Below are 22,675 nucleotides of genomic sequence, written 5' to 3' on the forward strand. Positions count from 1 at the left end.
GCTTTAGGCAGCCACTGTTCCAGACAACAAGAAAGGGAACTCCTTGCACACACGCACTTGACACATCTGGCCAGCTGCTGCTCCCGGGCAGTGCCATGTGGTTGAAGTCAGGGAGCAAAGGCAGAGCTCTGTGAGAGAGAGGAGCTCTTTTAGTTGCACAAAACACTTGCACCAAAGGCAAATATTATTATTTTCAACTTTTTTTTTCGTTGGAACCCAGAGCAGATGAGAGAGGATTTGTAATATGGAATCGGAGGTGCCCCTTAAAACAACAAATCGATGTATTTAGTCCTCAGCTGATGTAGAGCTGGATAGATCTTACCGACAGGGGTAGAAGAATGGTCGTGGCTTTGTGTTAGCATTGCAGCAGAAAAAAACTGTAGTGGAACACAGGAATCCTTACATGATGGACTAAAAGAAAAAAAAAAAAATTTCTGAACCTTCCCATTAGGCAAGTGCTCCTGCAGGAGCATCTCTTCCCACTTGCTCGAACACCCTTCCTGTGGCCAGGGGGTGCTGACGGTGTTTGCTGCACACACAAATCCCTCACAGGATCTTCCCATCCCGTTTCAGGCAGTGCTTCTCGGGCTGTATCAAGTGCAAAGTGAAATCACCTGAAGAGTGTCGCTTTAAAAGCCACGGAAGTGCAGAGAGCAGCACCAGCAGCAGTCAATAGCAATTTCCACCGCAGGGTCGATACCATCTGATGGCTGTGTAGCTGTAAAGATTGTTTCACACACATATCAGGAGGTGGGCAGGGGCAGGAAAAGTGGAATTGGTTTTAATGATTGCAGGATTCAAAGTACCCCTGGCTCCCTCTCCCTCTTCTTTCACAAGAAATACACGCACAAAGAGTCAGAAATCAAATTTCCAGCCCTGTCAGTTCCTATCACACCAGCTCCCCAGCTTGGACTCCTTCCCAGTTTGCCAGGGAAGCGTCTTCTAATCCATTGAGGAAAGCGTTTCTGGGAGAAGGAGCTGCAGTCTGTGTCCAAACTTCCCTGCAGCCTCAGGTCATTAGCTGCACTGCTTTGGGCACGGAGCTACAGCAGAAGCGCAGAGCCCAGGTTCAGACCCAAAGGGTTTCCAGATGATGGTGATTTGCACTATTTTACCTCCACAGACAAGACCAGCATCTCATTTTGTTAGATGCTGGGTGGGCAGAGAATATGAGCACAAACAACTGAACACAACAAAGAGGGAGGGTACCCATTTTTGCAGAGAAAATGTGTGAATGGCTCTAGCCTAAAAATAATAGCCCATTGTGTTCCTGCTGCCTCATAAAGTGCTTTTCAGCCGCCGACTCCAGGGGCAACACATGAACGATCGTGTCTTGGTCAATGTTAAGAGCATTGCTGTGGGAGGAAGGAGGGCGGTTCTATGGCCTGGGGTTCCCCACGCTCCCAGCTCTGTTCCTCGGCTCTTTTAAATGTGCTCAAATACCAGGCTCTGCTTCTGTTTGCCTTGCTCTGTCTGTCTGTCTCCTGCCTCTTTCTTGCAGGGTTTTCACTGGCTGGAGCTCTGATCTCTGCTAGGATAAACGCTTCTGCAGTAAATGAAAGTCAGGACCGTGTTTCACAGAAAATAACGAATGCAAGTTTGATTCTTTGTGTTCTAATTCATTAATTCACTGGCCTCTAAACACAAACTTCTCCCTTGCCATCACATAAATAAACAAGATAATTTTCCAAGGAGTTGAGCCCCTGCCAGTGTCTCTCCTGCCCCTTAGCACCTGGGTACCAGGACAGGAGCAGAGCTGGGCATCTTCAAGCATTCCTCTCTGAAAATGAGGGCAAAGCAGCCCCTCCATGGCTCATCGAGGTGTGCCAGATGGACACAACCCATCTCCTCTCTGTTCCTTGGGTCATTTCATAAAACACAAGTCACTGCTGTCTTACATGCCCACCATGGAATATTTTATTGACACACCCATTTAGGCCTCGTGTGATAAGTTTGAAGCAAATACAATAACCACAGATGCTGCAAATGGGGATTTCCTTCACCTCGTAGGAAACATGAACCTCTACGTGTGGACATATAGACATACACATATTTCCCTCTTTTTTTTTTCAACAAACCTTATTTGCTGCAGCTTTTTATTTCATTCAGTAAATAGTCAAGCATTTCAGGGCCTGACCACCACCTTGATTCTTCTATGACAACACGTAACAAAATCCATAAGGGGTTGGAGAACGCTCCCAAGCTCCCACTTTCCAGAGTCCTTTTGGAAGCAGAAATGACACATAACGGTACCCAAACCTTGAAGTTTGGAAATGGTGAATGAAGAAGATCTTCACTGCAAGGGCTGTGGAGAAATTTAAGAGGGGCAGGCTGCAATTAGGAGGACTTGCTTTAAATCAGCAGAAAACCAGCTTGGTTCAGCCACCAAAGCTACTATTGCTCTGGATCCAGCTCCACAAATTTCTTTCCTGTGAAGAAGTATAAAGAGAGGAATGAATTTTGGGGAAACACAGAATTTCAATATTTTTAGACAAGACATCTTGCTGTTTCAGTGTGAAACATTCCCGGTTCATACCAGGAGTGCCAGGAGACATGGGAAGGGTGACAAACACAGTGGAAGACAAAGAAAGCCCAATCCATGGGATTGCTGAGGCACATTTTTTCAGCTGAGAGAGGCTGACACAGTGCAGTGGACCTCTGACCCTCTGAAGGAAGCCAGAAAATAAACTCCATCTCTCTCCATGTGCACGACACTGATGGTGAGGCCACTTGAGCCTTTCAGCCTGCCCAGCAGCACAGAAGAACCTGCAGATGATGAAGGCTCAAAATTCAGAGCTGTCAAGGCCATAGAGGCCACCCACATTAACTAAACCTACCCTGGTACTGTGCAGATAGAAGAGCTGTGGGGATTTCAGGTCAGTGTTTGCCTTGCCTGCAGGAGCTACACAGGATGGAAGGAGACACCCCTGAGCCCCATGGTGTCTCCTCAACAAGTCTGCATCTTTGCAAATCAGTCACCAAGCCAGCATCTACCACCTCTTCTGCTCATAATATACAAAAAAAACCAACTCCTGATACCTTTTTTTAAAAAAACAAACCCCAAATTATTATTATTGTCGTTCTTCTTTTAGGTTGTGTTTTCAGATTTCTGGCAAAAAAGAAAAAAAAAAGGGTTCTTGTAATGGTGCAAGTCCAGAGGCTGGGACTTTAAATAAAAACCCACGCACTAGGAGATGCTCAAGGCAGTGGCAAGCACAGCTTCTGCTCTGCCTGTGCTCAACCCTGCAAAAGACTGAAAGGGCTCTGTCTGCTCAGCAGTCAAAGAAAATCTTCGTCGTGACTTGATCCCAGATACCCACAGAGTGAAAATAGCTGAGATTGGCATGTTCGTTAGGCTCACAGGTAAAAGGCACAGTAAGCAGCAAAACCCAAAATAAATAGTGAGACTTGACAACACCGAGCAAGGGAACCTTGCATGGGAAAGAAAAGAATTTTGAGCAGGGAGGATAGTTAATCAGGAGGTCCAGTTACCAAGGGAAATGGCAAATTCATCATCAGTCAGAGGTCGTGCATGGGGACTGGATGTCTTCCAAAAAGCAACATTCTGGTGGAGGAACAAGTGTTTGTGTTCAAGAGCATCCCTGAGAACAGCACCCTCCACTGCAGCCTCCGTGGGTGGCTGGCCGGAATTGCCAGGAGAGTGGGTGAGGTGCTGTGGCCACAGCCCAGCCTCTCCCCCCAGCCTGGCTCCCCCAGGCTCCCCCAGGCTGGTTTGGGGGCCCAGCCAAGCCCTGCAACCCTGCACTGAGCATGGCCCTTCTCCAGACCCCTGCCTGGGCCAGGCTCTGAGTCACAGCCTCATGCTCAGCCCCAGCGTGGTGCTCCTGGCCACCGTGGCAAGCTGTGCTGGCCACCCTGCTCCAGGCCACTGCCTGCCCATCACAACCAGCAGGCACAATAAGTCTCTCTTTCTTCACTCCTTTTTGTCCCCATGGCTTCTCCTTTCCTGTAGCTGCCATGCAAACCCCAGCCCGAAATACACGCTCAGGCTTCCATTTACCCTTTCAGGCAGTCTCTCCCAAGGTGCTGATTTGAGCTGACCTCTCTCTCAATGCCACCTTAGCAGACACAGAAATCCAAGGGCAAAGCAGAGCAGCCTTGGCATCCCTGACGTGCTCCTGCACACCCTGATCTCTCAACCATCATGTGGGAGAAAAGTAAAATGGATCAGTCTCTGACTTCCAGCTTTGACTGAAGACAGCAAAATGTCAGTGAGTACATCCCAGCACCCCAGTCCGTGCTTGGAGGTGACTCCCCACATCCCAAAGGGCAGAGGTGTGCTTTCTCCCCTCCTGCACCAGTCAAGATGGCCAATTTAAACAGGTTTCCAGAAAGCCTGCAGCTCATGCTGCTTCCATGACCCTTGTAAATCCAGTCTCTTGAGTGAATGGCTTGTTTGGAGAGAGCCCTCCGTTTGTTTGTCTGGGCTCTAGTGATAATAGCTCTAATTTATCTCTGAGCTGGGCAGGCATGTCTAATGTGTTTGAGTATTTAGAAGCATTACGGAGGTTTCATTTGGTCAATTGTTTCTTGAAATCCTTTCCCACACACAGAACAGCCATGCAAAGGTGGAACTGGGCAGCCACGGGAGCCACAGCCTGTGCTGCCAGCCTGGAAAGGGCACCCACGCTGGGCCAGCTGCATCCCAGCGAGAGGAGGCACAGGGGACACAGAATCACAGAATATCCTGGGTTGGAAGGCACCCACGAGGATCATCGAGTCCAGCTCCTGGCCCTGCACAGGACCATCCCCAGGAGTGTTGTCCAAACATTTCTTGGTCTCTGTCAGGATTGGTGCTGTGACCATTTCCCTGGAGAAGTCCCAGTCCTTCCCTGTCCCAGTGCCCAACCACCCTCTGGATGAAAAACCTTTTTCTAATACTGGACTTAAACGTCCCCTGGCACAACCTCAGGTCCTGTCAGTGCCTGCTCCTCCTTTTCCCCTCACAAGGAAATTGTAGACAGTGATAAGGCCTCCCTTTAGTCTTCTCCAGCTGGACAGACCAAGTGCCCTCAGCCACTCCTCATAGAGCTTCCCCTCAAGGCCTTCCACCATCTCCATTGCCCTTCTCTGGATGTTCTCTAACAGAGAGATGTCTCTGTGGCACTGAATATTCAAGGTGCAGAGCAGGACAATCCCCTCCCTGGCCCAGCCTGCAGTGCTTTGTCTGCTGCCCCCCAGAACAGGTTTGGCCCTCCTGGCTGCCAGGGCACTGCTGACTCACATTCAACTTCCCATTGACCAGGACCTCCAGGTGCCTCTCTGCAGCACTGCTTTCCAGCATCTCACTTCCCCAGCCTGTCCCTGTATCCAGGGTTGCTCCATCCCAGGTGCAGAATCCAGCAGTTTCTCAGAAATTAAAGACCAAGCTTTGAAAGGGGTGATGACAAGTCTGGAACGTGGCACCACATCTCCTGCTTAGACCTTCCAGCTCTATTTGCTTTATCATCTTGCCATGTAGGCACACTCTAGCTCAGCCCAGACTGGACAGGGTTATCTTGGTGTCTGCAGTGGGAAATACACACACTGTACCTAACCTTAAATTAGGTACCCTCTGCCCAGGGAGGTGGTGGAGTCACCATCCCTGGACGTGTTTAAGAAAAGACTGGCTCACAGAGCCACGGTTTAGTTGATGAGGAGGTGTTAGGTCGTAGGTTGGACTTGATGATCTCAAAAGGTCTTTTCCAACCTAGCTCATTCCGGGGAAAAAAAATAAAAAATTAACTGCACTCTAAAGCCCACTCCAAAGCTATAACCAGACATCAGCTGAAGACCCCTGAAGCTGGGTGCCAGCAGAAGGGGTTAAGCTGAGGCAGTGCAGGGGAACAGCTCCAGCCAGGGAGCTCCAGCTCAGGACTTGCAGGGCTGAGCACATCACCTGCGCCGTGCCAGCAGCCCGTGACAAATGCAAGGTCACGTGCTTCGCCTTAAATCACTTTCGTGGAGGTTTCAGCAATTCTCTTCGTGCCATTTCAGCTAATTTTAGCTGCGAGCCGCCGGGCCCTCGCTGAGGTTCAGCTGACTGGTGGCGATTTATCAGGTCACCCTGTTGGGGTGGGGAGCCCGATCCCGCTCAGCTCTGCCCTCTCCTTTCCCGGCCAGACCTGTGACCTCAGAGCAATTTCAGGGAGCATTAGCACTAGCCTGTCCTCCACTGAGATGCAGCCAGTGCCCGGCTGGAGCACGTTTGGCATGGCACAGCCAGGAGGAAATGACGCTGCGGCTCCCTGGCTGTGAGCAAGGGCTAATTTATAGAGGCCGAATGTAATTACTTACCCTGGCATGCAGCCAGGACACCAAGGTTAACACCTTTGCTCTCCTGAGAGTGCCAGGGGAACGTCAGAGGGATGCTGCCAAGTCATTTTATACACCTTGACTTCAGGTGTTGCAAACAGCGAGATTTAGCAAGGGCCGGTCAGGAGGGAAAGGGTTGTCACAGATTTTTCCTTAAAAAGCAAAATAAGAGAAAGGATTTGCTTTCTGCTTGGCTGTTTGGGTTCATTAACTTCAGCTTTACTGTGCTGCACCAGGGACCCAAGTACAGCAGTCCTGCAGAAAAGCGAGGACTTGCTTTGGTTGCTTTGGAAAGTTTTGAGCCTCTCTTGGCTTTGCTGGAGGAATCTTGCCTTGAAATATATCTCGCCTCATCTCTGTCTCTGAGCTCCCCGTCCCTGTGATGGCCTTGGCAGTGTCTGAGCTGTCAAGTCCTGGAGCAAGGGCTGGCACAGACCCCGTGTCCGTGCCACGCTGGCCGGAGCGAGCGCTCGGCTCCTCAGGCCCCTCTGGTGCTGGCAAAAGTTCATCACGGCTCTATTTTTTAATTTTATTTTTTTTTTAACATGGGTTTAAAGCCAATTGAAATAGCCCTTGTTAAAAATAAAAGCCACCAAATTTAGCCTTCCTTCCCTCTTCCCCCGCCACCTCCCATTTCCTGGAGTATTTGCAACAGGCAGCTGTTGGGAGGTTTTTCCCCAGGGGTTTTGTCTGTTTTTGATAAAGCTCTGGTGAAAAAAATGCAAAAGAAAGAGAAAGAAAGAAAAAAAATAAATCAACTTCCAGGTGACCTCTTTTCTTCTGCAGCAGCTCTGCTCCCCTGCAGCAACGAGGCATCGCAGCAGCCACGGCTTCAGGGAGCACATCCAGCATCCTTTGGGGTCAGTGCAATCCTGCCCTCTGCCTTCCCTGAAGGTTCTCTCCAGCCCCCTCTCTGTCCTTCAGGGATGTAACAACGAAGGATGTAATTCCCTTCATTTGAGCTTTACTAGTTTAGCAAAAAATATCACAAGTCTCCACATCTAAACAAGCACCGTGTTAGTGGCAGTTGTCCCGGGAACTTGATGGTTTGGAGGACTTATCATAGAAATATAGGATTATTTGGGTTGGAAGGGACTTTAGAGATCATCTCATTCCAGTCCCTCTTGCCATGGACAGGGACATCTTCCACTGGACCAGGTTGCTCCAAGCCCTGTCCAGCCTGGCCTTGGACACTTCCAGGGGTCCAGGGGCAGCCACAGCTTCTCTGGGCACCCTGTGCCAGGGCCTCAGCATTCTCACAGGAAAGAATTTCTTCCTAACATCTGATTTAACTCTGCCCTCTGTCAGCTTAAAGCCATTTGGCCTTGTCCTATCACTCCCAGTTTCTCTCTCCAGCTCTCATTAGCCCCTTTAGGTACTGGAAGGAGTTCTAAAGTCTCTGTGGAGCCTTCTTCAGGATGAACAATCCCAAATCTCTCAGCCTGTGAAAACCCCTCTGGCATTCACCTTAGCCCATACCCCACACAGGAAAGGTCAGGGCAGGACAACACTCCTTTTACTCTCTGTGGGTCACTTTGCAGCAGGAGGGTGAGGACAAGCACGGCAAGAAGAGCAGCAATCCCCACGAGTGGGCTGGAATTCCTGATTCACTCTGCCTGACAGGGAGCCAGGAATGATGCCCTCCATGGAAGCATTAACCCACGTTCCCAACTCCTCTGGCTGCAGGGGTGCATATCCACATATTTATCTGCCTGTGCATGTGTGTGTGCACTATGGCATGCATACAATGCACATCGAGATAAATAATATTTGGAGAACAAACATTTCATTTTAGAAGTCGCTGTCTGACAACAAGTTAATTATCTATCATATCATCTCTCAAACCCAAACATTTTGAAAGCTAGGAAATAACTAATTAAGATCATCATAAATCTTGCTCTGTCTCACAAGCCCATTTTCCTAAGAAATAGGAAGAAATACATATTTCATCACAATGCAACATCCGTAACTCTGACCTATAAGATATTAATGACTAGTTCACGTGGCTTCTCTGTCTAAACAACTTTCTTGCAGAGGTTACTCTAAGGAGGCAAGGGATAATTATTTGGTAAAACTGTCCTGGCAACCTGTCTTCAAACAAATCTGTAGACAGAGATGGTTAGGAGGGAAAAAAAAATTACAACATTAGAATCTTCTTGCCTAACATGAGCCATGTGACTTCCTTGGGTCCATTTTGCTTTGAACCAGGACAAATCTTAGGAGAGGTGTAATTCACTGCTCCCAGTTAAAGCTTTGCTCTGTCTTCCTCTTCCAGACAACTCCTCCCAGTAGGCTGCTTACACCCAGGTCTCTGCTCACACCTGTGGCTTTCCAGGGATGCCTCTTTGGCCACAGCTTTGGAGAACAGCTGGCCATTCCTAGAAGACAGCTTCAGACTGATCCTGGAGAGATAAATGAAGCTCACTAGAGAAGATGCACAACGTTAGGGCAGAACTGCAATATTAATAATGCACTCAGCACAACTGAAGAGCTTGAGGGCTTGAACATGGAGGAAATGTAGTTTTAAATTTTTTTTTTTAGTTAGGTGGGACAGTCATTCAAACAAGGCTTTGAGCCTGGAACAATGCTTGATGGGAAAAGCGTGTTCACACATCATTAGGACTACAAAGGAAAAAAGATGAGGTGGGGAGAGATCAGCGAAGGAAGACACATCTGAAATCAAGAAATGCAGGAACAAAATGAAAGTTGGCAGGACTCAGGCAGAGTTAGGCCTTGAAGAGGGTACAGAAACACAGGAAAAAGGGGTTTTATCATGAAAGGAGAGCAAGAGAAAGTATGGCTGCTCCACACCCACAGTGGAGGTCTGTGTTAAAGCGGTTTGGACATGGCAACAAGCATAAATCAATGCTTGGTACCTGGCGAGGGCAAAGACAAGGGCAAAATGAGGGCAAAATGTAGAAATAGCATCAATCCTCACCCCTGAGATGGGCCAGGGCAGAGGGAGGCAGATATTCCTCACAGTCCATGGCTTAGAGAGCCAGCAGCCGAGTCACCCCCCGTGATCACAGGTAGGAGTTGCAGCACCTTCGCTCAGCTCTGCAGAGGACAAGGGGCTGCAGGGCCTCAGAACAGGTTTAAAGCTGAGATCACACGGGTCTCAGAGCTCACTGCATGGAAAATGAGACAAATCACAACGTGGTTCTTGCAAATTTGTGTCTCAGCAGGCAAATCCCCAAACCGGATAAAGGGGAAGGATCAGACTTCAGCTCATGGTGCCCCACAGGACACATCCCATTGGAGTGGGAGACTGGGGAGCACGAAACAAGGGACTGGGAAGCAGAGAGGGGCAGAGGAAGGTCAAGCTGAAAGACTGCAGCAGTGTCCTGCAATGTGCTTGCTTTGGACACAAAGAGCCACCTCCAGCCCAGCAGCATCGATCCACTTCCCCATCCCTGAGCCTGGGAAACTGCAGGAGCTGCTGGCCTCGGGGCACAGGGGGCTTTGATGCAGTCCAGGGTGGCTATTTAAACATCACATGGAGGCTCTTCCACTGATGAAGCAGGCCCTGATTTTGTGAAGGGCATGTGCAAGCAAATTCAAGAAGGAAAGAAAGGCCCTTTTTATAGTGGAATTAAAATGTCTAGACAGACCCTTTCTGGTGTAACTGGACCTACATCCACTGATCATGATACACCTGATAAAACTTCCCACGTAGACAGGGACTAAGAAATACTTTGGCAGAAACTGCAGCAGGAGCCATTTCTAAAGTCTTTAATCCCAAGAATTACTTGTGCTATGTAATGAAGTCCGCATTGTGGCTGTTCATTACATGGACCCTGAACGCTCCAAAGCTGGGAGGATTTTCTTTGGCATCTCGACAGGAATCCACGGCACAGGCAAGGCTGGCCCTCAGCGTGGGGTCATATCTCCCTCTAGCTGCTGGTCCCAGGGACTCCGCAGCCTTTGACCACCCAGGGCTTGCACAAACCCTCACCTCTCCTGCCAGCTGAGCTCCCCGTGATGCACGTCCCGGGGTCACCTCCTGCTGGCTGCAGTGCTCCTCCAAGCAGTGCAAAACAGCTCATCCTTTGGAGAGAACATACTGCAAAACGGGAGGTGGAGAGGCCAGGAGGAAAAGCCACAAAGTCGGTGGCTTCTTCAAAATAAGCCAGGGTACCCTGGTCAAGGTGGAGTGCAGAGCCCAGGACCCTCGGCAGGGGAGACACCCTACACCGAGATACTTATGGCTTATCACAGAATCACAGAATGCTTTGGACTGCAAGGCATCTTAAATAGCTTCTTGTTCCAAGCCTCAGCTGTGGGGAGGGACACCTTCCACTGCCCCATCTACCTGGCCTTCAGCACTTCCAGGGATGGGTCATCCACAGCTTCCCTGGGCTGTCCCAGACTAAAGAATTTATTCTCAATATCCAATCTACCCCTGCTCTCCTCTCTGTCAGTCTGAAGCCATCGCCACTTGTCCTATCAGCTACAGCCCCTTGCCAAAAGTCCCTCCAGTTCTTTTTCCAGGCCCCCGTCAACCACTGGAATCTGGTGGCAGTGGCTCCTCCTGGCAGGTGCCAATGAGATGATCGACACACCAAAAAGACAACAAAAAAAAAACTTCCCTTATCTGCAACTTATTTTCTTCGAATACATCTGGATATGTAAGCTCTCTAGAAGTGTGAATGGGCTGGGAGGAGCAAGAAACAGAGAGCAGCAGGAAAAAGTCAACATTTCAACAACCAGAAAGGGTGCAGCTCAAGCACTCACAACTCACTATACTCTAAAAAACCTCTCCTCAGGCACAGCAGGAGCTTTATCAGCTCTTCACAGCACAAACACAATTTCCAGCTCCAATCACTTTTCTAAGCCAAACCCACAGGAGAACTAAGAGACTTTATCAGGCAGCCGAGTGCACCCTGGGGCTCCTCTCTGGTCCCTCTGGTCGGGCTATTGGTGCAGGAGCTGGCTCCTGTCATGCTATTTCCAGCAGAGAGGCACTGTGGGACAAATGGGACTTCCAGCCACCTTCCAGTAGGGCTGAGGAATGTCTCAGACCTTGCTGAATTCACCTTGCTTCTCCCAGGATCTAAAAGCAATTTGTGTCCCCGTGGCAAGGCTATGGCCACAGCTCTGCTCTTCCCCTTCAGCGAATTCTGGCCCTCCAGGTGCCCTCTGCAAGGTCTGTAGAGCTCCAAGAGAGCCTTCTCACGTCACCTGAAGGTCCCTTTAGGTTGCCCACGGGATATGGAGGGGCTCCAGCCACCCCAGAGCACATCTGTGGCAGACCCTGGCAAGAGCAGCCACACAGACGTGCACAAAACACACACACACGCACTGTCCACCTTGCAAAGTTTCCCCTGGATTTTTGTTACCATGTCATCTATTAATTACCTAATTACATCTCCTAATTATGGGATTCCTCCAGTATTTATACTCATTACATAAATGGCGGCAATTACACTAATTAGGTTAATGATACAGGATAACAGTCTACAAATTGCTTTAAAGGGACACTCTCAAGGCACACAGGCCAAGGATGCTCCCTGGCAGGTCAGCTGCTGGGGGCACTCAGACACGGCTCCTCCTCACCCTGTGGAGATGCTGCTGCTCCTGCTGCTGCCTCCTCACCTGAGCACCGGGGCTGCCACCATGGGGCCTCACCCTGCTGCACAGGGAGTGGCTGCAGAGAGAGCTACCAGGGAGCTGAGGAGCCCTAGAACCATAGCTCTGCTTTGGAAGGTGTCCTAAAAATCATCCCTGCCGTGGGCAGGGACACCTTCCACTAGATCAGGTTGCTCCAAGCCCTGTGCAGCCTTCCCTTGAGCACTTCCAGGGATGGGGCAGCCACAGCTTCTCTGGGAACGCTGTGCCAGTTAGTTCCTCACCACCCTGGCAGTCAGGAATCCCATCCTAATACCCAGTGCTCCACTGAAAACTGCGGTCCACTACTTAAGTGTAACCATCTCTAGCTGGAAAGCCGGAGGAAGGGTTACAAATATTTCTTCTCTGTCTGTATGGAGAGCTGGGAAGAAGAAAGCAGAGCACCCACGTCCTTCCAGGCTCCCCTGCACCACTTCTGAACGCACCCCAAGTCCTTGAGCCCTGCTCAGCTGGATGCGACCCAGTTTCTTGCTCATTGGCATTTCCAAAACGGGAGGTTTGCAGGGAGGAAATCCAGCTCCTCTGCTCCAGCGGGATCCCCTGGAGCTCTGGTGGCACTCTGCAAAGGCAGACACGTCCTCGGGGTGAAAGGCGAGCCACGGGAGGCTGCGAGGAATCTATTTTGCTCAGCGCCCTACTTACCCAGTTTTGCTGGAGCCTGAGCGGCTCCCGACAAGGTCCTTGCCCCTCTATCTCACCCAAAAGGATCCTAAAAAGCAGTGCCAAGCTCCATTACCCTCCAGAGTGGCCCGGAGCACGGGAAGAAAACTTTCTCGCTCTGCTTCAAACGCGGGCACTTCTCCGGTGGAACATGGGAGCCTTTTGCAGCACTTTGGAGCGTGATGAATGGCCCTTTGTCCTGCAGCCACTACAGAAAGAGAATGTAATTACCCAAACTGGAATTTGGCCAGGATGCAATTTTATGCTGAATGATTTTTTTCTCCCCCCCCTCCTTAAAGTGTTTGCAAATCCCCCTTTAAAGATAAAATCCCGGAATAAAACCCAGCGCTGGCTTCGCAATTGGCCCAGTTCCATTACGAGTCAAGTGAACAACTCCATCTTGCACCTTAAAGGCCACGGAGCACCAGAGGTTTCACTACTGAGGAATGCTGGTTTCTGCTACTGAACTGCTGTCTTAGCCCTAAACTACATCCCTGTGTCAGCTGCCCAAAGACACGTGTAACCAGGCCCATTTCCTGGGAGATATACAGCTGCTAAAGTCCAGCTTTATGGCCTGCTCCAGCAGGACACGGCTGGCACTTCCATGGAGCAGGCTGGCCGGGCTCCACTCCGCCAGGCGGGGTCTATGGCTCCGGCGGGAGCCTTGCAGGAGCGAATATCGATTGTAAATAACGTCTCAATATCCTATAGTAGCTCATAAATCAACAAGGGGTTGAAATACCTTCTCTCTGAGGGACGTTTTTCTTTTTTTCCCTTTCTTTTGGAGGAGTCTATTTTCTTGTTTAGTTGTTTTCTTTTCAGAGTTACTGCGCCGACCTTTTAACCCAGGTGTCAGGTGTGGATGGATGCTGGTGGTCCCTGCTTGGCCTTCCCCAGGGATATGCAGCAGCTCTGCCATGAGTCCAGGGCCCACAGGACAACTGGCACATCTCCCACCCAATCCTGTGGCCCAGCTGGTGCTCCCTGTGTGCCTTGGTGGGCAAGCAAAGCCCCACAGCACCCAGGTCTCCCGAGGTCACAGCCGATGGCTTGGGAAGAGTCTCCCAGAAAGCAGAATTGGAAATTGGGAAAAAATTGGGAAGCAGCGTTCACTGTGGAATCGGGCATGTTGTAGTGGCCTCAGGACACCGAGATCCTCCCTGCTGGGCACAAACCAACACCATCTCCAGCCTCTGTGCTGCTTATTTGGCTGATACCAATCCAGAAAAGAAAAACAAGGTTTGAGTCAGCGGAGACATCCGTTTTCTCCTCTTCCACAAGCCATAAGAGATCCCACCAAAAGTTTAACCATCCTCCCAAACCTCTCCTTTCCCCTCTTTGGGAATAAAACTTAGCCCTACATGTGCCTCCAAAGCTCATGTGCTGGCACAGGGATGCAGCAAGAGGAATGACCTCAGGGTTTTGTCCTGCCATGGGCCCAGAGCTCAGACCCACATGTTGTTATCAACACAGGACAAGGGACAGATGCTCCCTGCACCTGTCACCTCCTCAGTAGTTGTGACTTTGAAATGGCTCAGGGCAGAGACACCTTTTGTTTGTCACATCTCTGTAGGGCTCTGTCACAGTTCCTCAAATTGCTGCAGAAATCTGGGGGGAAAAAGTGAAGAAAAATCCTTGTCTAGGTAGCTTTTAGGGGTATTGAGCAGAGGAAATGGAATACCTGGCAGAAGGACAGGAAAAAAACCCCAATTATTTGCTGTCTAGAAAGTCCTCTAAAACAATCCAAGCTGTTGCATGACGCTGTGTGGCACCTGGGGACACCTCCAGTCCCTCTCTCAGCACCTTTTGTGTGCCACCAGCATCCTGCAGGGGTGGGGACAGGCCACCCTGAGCTCCACAGGCAGCAGGACGCAGGCTACTGCTCCTTCTCCAGCACTGCCTTGGTAGGACCGGGGCAATATTGATTCCTCCAAGTCCAAGAAATATTTGAGTTTGACTGGCAATAAAATCTAGCCCAGAGAAAGGTGTGACAGGATCTCTTGGGACTGAAACAAGAGCTACAATCTTTAAATAAGCCAAGAGGGAATAGAAGGGAAGGAAGGGTGGGAGGGGAAGAGCATTTACCTGCACAAAAGCAAGAACGTTGACAATAACCCACTCGGCTCCACTTTGCACGGGAGACTTTGGAGAAGGGGGTGGGAGGCAAGGTGGGAAATTAGCAGGAGCTTAAGAAAATATATATGGAAAAATTAAAAAAATAAAATAAAACTGTATCAGCATTGACTAATAATTTCCGGGCTGTGCGCAGATGTCATTAATGACCCTTTTTATTCATGCAGGAGTTCCCAAAGAGGAGCATAATGTTCCATTAGTAATAATTGAGAAAGTCTCCTGTCGGGATTATGTCAAAACCTAGAGATGCTGCTGCTGCCAAAACATTTTGGTGACAAACGTGTGAAGCGTTTGACAGAAGGTGCCACAGCAGGTTGAGGCGGCTTCAGGAGGGGAATCCTAGGAGGAGAGAAGAGGTGGGAGACAGCAGCAGGGTGGGAGCTGAGCACCAAATCAGGGAACACAGATCAAGGGATGAGTGTTGCCCACCTCCTGCACCAGCTTTGGGGTCATGGTGGCCTCTCGGAGATGCTGCTGAGGACCGGTCAGGATTTCAGCTCACCCATCTCCTTCCCCACCCACGGATTTTACAGCACATCTGTAATATACACTCTGCCATGGCTCAGTGCTGCCCGGCCCGTTCATCCAGGGATGGCCATGTCCCCAGCCACGGGGGACACACACAGGGGCTGTGACACCCTGAGTGCTTCTTGTCACAGCCCAGCAAGGGCTGGGGACCACTCCAGCCACTGGCACAAAGGGCAAACCTGGGACAAAGCTGCTGAGCAGCTCACCCAGTGTTTTCCGCTTGAAGAGGATGGAGAAGATTTTGTGTGTGTGACACAAATGTAGTTTCCTCCCTCACTCTTCAACCCACAGCAAAGCTGGGCAATGCCTTTTGAGCTATGAAACACCAGTGAAATTTATGCAAATAGGAAAATACACTTCTTCTACCAAATCTTTCCCATTTATAACAGGGATATCTCTTTTCACCCAGCAGATGCAGAGCTCTGCATGACCACAGCTGGTGTCTGAGCACCAGCATTACCCTGCTGCTGCATAGGCACTGCTAGAAAACAGAGGCAGAGTGAGCAGTTTTCCAGGCTCAGACCTTTTCTGAGAAAGAAAAGTTAGTGCCTTGCAAGAGCCAAAATAACATGTTCCTTCCTCTGTCCTCAACCCCCCTTGCCGAGCCTGTCCTGGGACTGGAGCCCCCAGCATTATCCACCCTACACACAGCTCTTCCAAACCAGAAACCATCTCCACACGGGTCAGCTCCACAACATCCTCAGGCCTGGCAGGCACAAGTCATGGGGACTGGGAGGGGGCCAAGCTTAGGAACAGAGCATCAGCAAGGTGTGGGAAGGGGTCCACAGGCATAAGGGGGGGCTGGGGGTAGGCTGGGCAATGCAGGGAGAGCTGGAAAAGCCACCCTGGCTCCCCATCCCCAGGCAGAGAGGGTTTGTCCCCCTTGAGCACAGCTGCTCCTGCCATGGGGAAGCACCCATGGCTCAGGCTACATGACCCACACGTTCCCAGTTTGAGGCAGAAATCCAGGCAGGTCACTCTGCCCAGTCAGCTCCCACTGCCAGAGGGGTGGAAAAAGGGAATTACATTCAAGCACTGTCCTGGCTGCAGCAATGCAGCTGGGGAAGCCCAAGCCAGAGCACCTCAAAGTCAGCATTACACAGAGCCAAGGGCAGGAAAAATGAGTTTGTCACCACTGTATTATTTGCCTTTTTAGAGCAGAGAGATATTTGGAGCCAAGACATTGGTTCAGGCAGCATGTAAAGCCATGAAATTTAGATTTGGATCCAGAGCTGGAGTCTAAAAGCCATCCCAGTTTGCAGGAGCTGGTTCAGGCATGTTTCTCATCCCCAGACCACAGCAGAAGGGCCTCTCCTCCCTGGGGCAGGAGCAGAGCAGCTGGTACTCTTCAGCCCAGTTAACAGCCGAGGTCTGGCCACCGCAGCCGAGGGCTGCTCCAGATTTGTTGTCTAGTGGTTTGTTCATTGAGAGGCTGCCAAAGTGTTAGCAAAGAGAAATGCACACTGCCCAGATCCTCCCCTGCCTTGCACCAGAAAAAAATCTGCTGCAAGCTGAAGACCCTGCCCAAGGAGAGCGCCGTGCTCGGCGCTCTGCTCCAACAAACTCCACAGAGTGCAGGGCCAGGGTGCATCCCAAATGGCTCCAGTTAGGACAACCCCCTTAGGGACGAGCCCCCAAACAGCACAGAGGCTGCCCACGGGCCTGGTGTGGCTGCATGAGCAGTGTCACCCCCCCTGCCACCTGTGGAAAAGCCGCTGCTCCGGCGGGGTGTGGAGCGGGAGGCAGCGGTGCCGCGGAAAAGAGCATGAAGGCTGATTGCTGTAATTGAGCCCACCAGGGGAATTTCGGTCTGTGGGAAGGCACAGAGCAGCCCAGCCTGCAGGAACGGGGGTGGAGAGCATCCGAGCTGTGCCTTTGGAAGGCTAATGATGATGGGTTTTTGCTAGGACTCAAGCTGGCATGGATGAGAGCTCCCGCAGAGCGCCGAGTCAGCCAAATTAAGCGCCGGTCGTCCCTTGGAGAAATCCAGTCTAGAAGAGTTAGTCACAGGATGCTGCCAGCCTGGGTGCAGGCTGTGTGGGGAAGGAAGGCAAGGAACTCTGTGTCCTTGCTGCATTCCTGATGAGGGTTCAGCTAAGGCTGCTGGTTAGGTGGCAAGGAACCAAACAGTGACGGCAAAGGGGTTCGGATGCGGGCGAGATGGTGCTCGGGTGTCCCTGCTCCTGTCACGGAATCTACAGGGGGAACAGGGAAAATGCATTGCCCAGCATGTGCAAGCACAAATATGGATGTCCATAGGTAGACAAGTGTTGGATCTCAGAAAATCTGGAGTTTTTGAGCTTTCTGTGCTTCCACGCACAGGCCCCCTGGAAAACACTGCTCTAGACCTGGAACTTTGGAGAAGGCTTGGAAATATGAATAATAAGTTAGAAATCACAAATGTGTAGTGGGTTAGATGTATGTATTTTCACTGGGTGATGGGTGTTAAATTCGAGGGTTTTATAGTATAGTGGTGGGTATGGGACAAGATGGAGAATTTTGGGTGGTGTCTTTCTCTTTGTTCATATTCTTCTTCTTCTTCACAGAACTCAGGCAGTAACCTTTGGATTGGTCAGTCAGATGTCACTCTAAGGGTCGTGGGAATCTATTATTGGGTCAAAAGAATAAATAATATAGGTGTTAAACTGGTTTGTTTAGCTTTAAAAGGCCTTGAAGCAGGCTCAGCTGGAGCCGTTTTTCCCACTTCTAGCAAGGAGCTGGAGGTACTATTGTACTTTCTGTAATTTTAGATAAGATATAATAATCATCCAAGCCCGAACACGAGAATCATCTCAATCGCCTTTCTATTAATCCTGGCTCTGAAGGAAAACAGATGAGACTGAGACAAACCACTAATGAGTGGTGCAAAGCCCAGCATTCACCCCCACAGAGAACCTGCATCACAGTCAATGCCCATTTTACCGTTTGGCCCCTTTTTTTGGGGTTCTTCCAGGCTTATAAATTTCCTCCCCTATGTACGTGCATAAGCTTACTCCAACACATGGTCAGATATGAGCTGACCATTTCCTAACCATCCTGTAAAGGATTTAAAATCCTGAGCAAATGGGAGGTGAGGGTCCCACCTCAGAAGTCTGGAAGACACGGCTGCCCTGCTTTCCTGCCCAGCTTGGAAAATTATTGCTCAAAGGTTTAACATGACTGGAAATTAGTTTGTACTAAACTGATTCTTTGTAGCCAAATCTGGAGAGAAGAAACACAAGGAACACATTGCTGGTACTTGAGGTTAATTGCTGCCTTTTCTTTTGGGTCTACTTGGTTTGAAATATTAAATGCAGAAGAAACCATCTATTTTTCTGCTCCATAGGCTGTCAGTGGAGGAAGTGAAATATGGGGGATTCCCTCCCCCCCTCTCTTTTTTTTTTTTAATAAACAAGGAGTACAAACTGCTTTATAGTAACTAGATAAAATTACACAGTATTTTACTCCGTGGAGAAAAATATGGATTTGTGCATGGCAGTATTTCTCCCATCTTTCTCCCTGTCTGTACATTAATGTGATGACTCCACATAACTCAGCTTTGCAGAGTTGTCAGGGACATCTCTGAGCCCAGACACCCTCTGGTCTGTCCTGCCACCTCCAGGGCCACAGGCCACTCACCACAGTGGGTGACAAGCATTTTTTATGAGAGTTCTGGGGTTCAATTAACACCCCAAGAGCTTTGGGGAGATTGGGACGGGCAGTCACAGATTTGTTTCACATCCTGCAGTGGCCCACAGTCACTTTTACCCTTCAGAGAAGTTCTGGTCCAGCCCACACTGTCACATCATCTTTTGGAGAAGGATAACAGGAAAACACACCGATTTTCTCTTCACAACCAAACTTATAAACTGATTTTTTTTCCCCCAAAGGCCCAAACCTCTGCCCCCACCATCAACTGTTTTGCTCCAGCTTGCTGAGCCTCAGCTCTGCACTGCAAAGTCCTCTCTGGCAATCTCCTTATCCCTGCCAAACTCCAAATCTTCCACAAAGGCAGGGAGTTTTTGATTTCACAGCTACAGCATTTCTCCCTTTGACCCAGAACTTACTCTAAGGAGGTGCCAATATTTCAGAATCAAAATGTCTTCGTAGCATTTTATGCCCATTCTGACGATGGCTCTGAAACTTTGGCTTTGTTGAGTAGAAGCATTTTCCAAACCTTTATATGGGGTTAAAATCCAACATTTTCCATCACAGCCTAGCAAACAGCTGCACTAACAGCAATCACAGGAGAATACACTGAAAAATTCAGTGTATTCCACATGAACCTGTTAAATTTTGGCTGAACAGAGACATCAAAATGTGCAAATGGCTTTGCTTTCCCCACCAAGGCACCGAACCCCCCTTTCCTTTACAAGCAGAAACACATTCCCAAAGCAATAAGGTGGATTTTCATCACAAGATGCAAATTTCCATTCAGAGCTGAGCACATCCACCCCTGTGCACAACCCCTGGCACCCAGGCTGGTACCATTTCTGGTGGCACCAGAGCATCCTATTCCTCCAGATGAAAATGCAAAAATGCAACGGTTTGGTGATTTTTATTTTTTTTTTTAACCATATTATATAGGGGAAAAAAAAAAAAAAAGAAAAGAAAAGGGATTTAATCTAAAAGTTTCACCAGGGCTGACCCATGGGATTCTGGAGCGGGATGTGGCGTGGAGCTGGAGCAACGCTGCTGCAGCATCGCCCGTAGAGGGAGCTTCCTCGGGGAGCCGGGCAGGGCTGACACCTTTTCATCGAAAGTTTTGAGCCTTAGAAAAAAAAAAAAACCCAAAAAAAAAACACCCCAAAACAATTCCCAGACAATACAAAGTATTGATTTTAAAGTTCTTGTGGTTTGGGGGTTGGTTTTGGTTTTGTTTTTTTTTTCCCCTGCCACTCTCAGCAAAACACGCATCTCTGGGTTAAACCTATTGAAAATGGATGTTTTGTGAGTGGGGGGTAAGGAATGGGAAAAGAAATGCCTTGCCTAGCACTGGGTGTTTGCAATTGGTTTTTAGTTGGATTGGTCACTTTTCCATTTCACTTTGTTATCATGAAGGGGAGAAGAGCACTAATATTTTAGCAAAAATAAGATTCTGCAGTCTGTGAGCCAGCACTCACAGGCTAAACAGCTTTTCAGACCTACTGGATACCACTCTGAGTTTGAAATGTGAAGCCCCACGGCTGTTTTTCTACACATTTTTAGTTTAATTTCCTTACGATCAGGCTCCCAGGCTCCAGCGACTTCTCTGTGATTCCCCCCAGTACCCTTTGGGCACAGGCACAGCATTCCCACAGCTCCGGAGCCGGTGGAGGAATGTCCTTTTAATTCACTCAGTGGACGGCCCGGTTAGCATCCCACTAAATGGTTACCTCGGGGAGCGCTCGCATCTCGGGATTTTTGGCAGCCAGCTGTCCCTGCCGGCACCGCAGAGCCGGGAACAGGGAAGGGAAAGGAAGGATCTGCTCGCTCAGGTGGCCGGGCAGCACAATTAGGCAGGGAGAATTACAGATTATCCCTGGTTTATAGCTCCCTGCTAGAGGGGAGGGGGAGAAGCACAATAAAAAAAACCACCATCAGATCATTTGTTCTGCTGTTCAAACTTCTGGACAAGGCGGGAGATAAGCGCAGCTCCACCCCCAGCTGCATTTGATCTATCGGGCTTTGAAATTAAATATTGTCCCTGCAGCAGGCACAGTAGCAGTGTCCTGGGGGAAGCTGCTCCTCCAGGCTCTCCCACAACGTGGGCTTTGGGGCTCAGCACATCAAGGATGAAAAGCCCGAGAAGTGGCTGAGACCCCTCTGGTTCCTGGTGCACCACGAGCAAGGGATGGTCCCACACCAGGTCCTTGTTTGCTTGGCCAAGGGGACCAGAAAACACCAGGGGACCAGGCCAAGGCTGTGCAGGAGGTCAGTGACCCAGCAGGGACACAGCCCAGACGCCAACATGGCCCGTCACAAAGCTGTCCTTCCACCTCAGTAACCCGTTGCCTTCTCCTCCTCCTCGTTCCTCTTCCTCCTCTTCTTCTTCTCCTCCTCCTTCTTCTCCCACTTCCTCCTCCTCCTCGTTCCTCTTCCTCCCTTTTCTCCTTCTTCTTCCTCTTTTTCTCCTTCTTCTTCCCCTTCCTCCTCCTCCTTTTTCTCCTTCTTCCTCTTCCTCCTCCTCCTTTTTCTCCTTCTTCCTCTTCCTCCTTCTCCTCCTCTTCTTCTCCTCGTTCCTCTTCCTCCTCCTCCTTTTTCTCCTTCTTCTTCCTCTTCCTCCTCCTCCCCCTCTTCTTCTTTTTCTCTTTCTTATTTTCGTTCTTTTTATCCTTCTCCCTCCTCCTCTTCTTCTTCTCCTTTTCTTCTCCTTCTTCCTTCTCTCCTCTGTTCTCTCCCTCCAGAATACTCCTGGGCTGTCAGTGTTTCCCAAAGGGGACGTTCGCTCCCAGATCTGGATTCACACTGCTGTGTCTCCATCAGTTCTGGTGGACCTGCACTTGACAAGGGCAGGATGGGAAAGGGGAGAATTCCATCCCTTAACCTTGGTACCACATTGGTTTGAGAAAATGCCAGATCTCCCCCTGGCCCAGGCTTTTGCAGCTCTAGTATGAGGCAGAACCTGCTGAATATTTCTTAATGCTCTGCATGTTTTTCACTTTTTTTCCCCAGTCCTTCCTGAAGTGGGATACTTGAGCCATTTTCCTTGTCCTGTTTGCTAGCTGACCATGTCCATTCTCACCTGCTCCTCTGTCCCTACAGAACCCTCTGTCAGCCAGCCTCCCCCTCTATGTATTTTAGTCCATCATCTCATTCTGCTCACCCACATGGAAGCAGCTCCTATTTACCTGCCAGACCAGACTTCCCACTAAGCTTAAGTCTAAAAGCCCCAAACCAACACTGGTCCAGCCACACTTTTTGTTTTGTTTTCCCCAGACTCTTTCTCCCATTTATTTATTTTGCCTGTTAGTGTGGTTCTCCAGCTCAGCTAGGCTTGTGCCAGCTGGAAACAACTGCAGCTCCATTCCACCATCCTGGGTCACGAATGAAAATGCAGAGCATCAGCAGTACCAGAGTTGCTCTGCACTCACTTGTTCAACAAATCCTTTCAGTGCAAGTCCGAGTTTGAATTTCTGGCTGCTTTTTCAGCCTCTAGGATTTCATGAAGATGATTAGGTCATGAGACCACCCTGCCAGTCTGGCAAGCCCAGGATGCTCAGCTTCTGCTGTTTGCCTTCTCCCCTGAGACCTGCTACTCAATCAGATTGGTTTGGGTCAGAAAGAACAGGAAAGATCACATCATTCCAAACCCCTGCCATGGGCAGGGACAACTTCCACCATCCCAGGTTGCTCAGAGCCCCATTCAGCCTGGCCTTGAACACTTCCAGGGATGGGGCATCCACAGTTTCTCTGCACAAAGGCAAGCAGAACCTGCTGGGCTGACACAATT

The 22,675-nt window shown here is 49.7% G+C and overlaps 1 long non-coding RNA gene across 1 annotated transcript; it reads right to left on the bottom strand.

The window, feature by feature from the left end:
* Nucleotides 1-8,983: 8,983 nt before the first annotated feature.
* Nucleotides 8,984-14,345, bottom strand: LOC148222876 (uncharacterized). Its single transcript, XR_015805546.1, has 3 exons — nucleotides 13,346-14,345; nucleotides 12,586-12,811; nucleotides 8,984-9,443 (listed from the first exon to the last, which is right to left on the bottom strand). It is a non-coding gene; the product is annotated as an uncharacterized LOC148222876 (long non-coding RNA).
* Nucleotides 14,346-22,675: the final 8,330 nt, after the last annotated feature.

The sequence above is a fragment of the Sturnus vulgaris genome, chromosome 9, assembly GCF_052056855.1.
Source record: "Sturnus vulgaris isolate bStuVul1 chromosome 9, bStuVul1.hap1, whole genome shotgun sequence".
NCBI classification, from domain to species: Eukaryota; Metazoa; Chordata; class Aves; order Passeriformes; family Sturnidae; genus Sturnus; species Sturnus vulgaris.